The following is a 1,549-nucleotide window of genomic DNA, read 5'->3' as shown; positions in this document are numbered from 1 at the left end:
ATGATAACGAATATTTTACATTAGCCAAATGGATTTTGCTATTTATTAAATTTTTTTATTTAACTTTTTAATCACATGCATTTGTGCAATATTACAAAATCTTAAAAATAAAGCATAAGTGATACGTCTTACATAATTGCTTAATTTTAGAAATATATTGCAGAGAAATCATATGAAATTAAAACATAATAATAACAAAACGGTAAGATAAGATTTGAATTATATGCACCTATATGCACATATAAGTATGTACTCCTATATGATTTCCTGGGTGTCAAGGATGCTTGCCAGTTCAGGAATCCACCAAGCGGGGAAATTGTGAAGGTGACTTTGCTTATCTGACATCTTTGTCACCCATGCGATGTTTAAAGCCGGGGGTCACACTTAAATGCTGACACTAATTTGCGCAATCTGAAAAGTATTTAAGGGTGCATTTACAAGTAATACAATACATACTTAATATATTTAAACAAAAATTGAAGTGCATACCAACGGACTTTTATTAAAATCTGTGTGCTATCCAAATTAAATTATTGTGTGCTCCTTATGCTTCTATAAGAAATATTTTCTGTTGTTTTTTTTTGTATGATAAATTTTTTCGAAAACACAAATTTCTTTTGGGCGAGGTGCGTATTGCTCTCCTATCAATCAAAAAGAATACTCTTGGATTTATCGCTTAGGAGACATCACTTTTTGCTCCTAAGCGAGTAATAACGGAGTACAAAACCGACAAATCTCGCTTATTGCTCCCAAATCATGCCTCAGGGAGCATTCTTTAATTGCTCGCTTAGGAGATCTCTCATTAAGCTCCTAAGCGAGCAATACAGGAGTACAAAACCGAGAAATCTCGTTTACTGCTCCCAAATCATGCCTCAGGGAGCAATATTTCGTCGCTCGCTTAGGAGATCTCTTATTTGACTCCTAAACGAGTAATAAAGGAGTACAAAACCGACAAATCTCTCTTATTGCTCAGAAATCAGGTTAAGGGGAGTACTCTTTTATTCCTCACATAGGGAGATCTCCCTTCAAGTTCTAGTGGGCGTTTAACCATGTACATATGTATGTATGTGTAGTAACCAAAGACAATAGGTTTGTTCGTCGAGCAAAAAATTTTTACGAATTTGTACGAATTATCACGATTTTTGCCCAAATCGCGTTCGTGCAGACCAAAAAATTATCCAACACTCAAAAATTGTGAGAACAAAGTGACAGTTCTCTTGGAGAGAAGTTGCAAATTCTTGCTGGAAAAAATTTTGCCAGCAAGAATTTGCAAACACGAAAAACATGTGGTTGTGGCGCATGGTTGCATTTTTGTCTACAATAATTTGAATAAATTAGTTCGTTAAATTTAAAAATTTATAAACACGAGCGATTTTTTTATGAAAAAAGGAAGTAAATAATTGTTGATATAATTAATTTAGTTAATTCCAATGATTTGAACTTAATTCGGCTGAAAAAAATGGTATTCGCAATCGGAATGCAATTGCAACCAGAGTCGATTTAAGAAACCGGACAGCTAGTACGAAGAAGAAATTGAAATGTATGTTAA

General features: G+C 33.7%; 1 protein-coding gene across 2 annotated transcripts in view; it reads right to left on the bottom strand.

The window, feature by feature from the left end:
• Klp98A (kinesin-like protein 98A) overlaps positions 1 to 1,549 on the bottom strand; it is an 18,051-nt gene that overhangs the window by 14,784 nt on the left and 1,718 nt on the right. The gene's annotated exons all lie outside the window — the stretch shown is intronic.

Source organism: Rhagoletis zephyria, unplaced genomic scaffold (assembly GCF_001687245.7).
Source record: "Rhagoletis zephyria isolate East Lansing unplaced genomic scaffold, Rhagoletis_zephyria_1.1 Rzeph_scaffold_00285, whole genome shotgun sequence".
NCBI classification, from domain to species: Eukaryota; Metazoa; Arthropoda; class Insecta; order Diptera; family Tephritidae; genus Rhagoletis; species Rhagoletis zephyria.
Note: the sequence above shows the minus strand (reverse complement) of the source record. Positions and strands in the feature narration are given on the sequence as shown.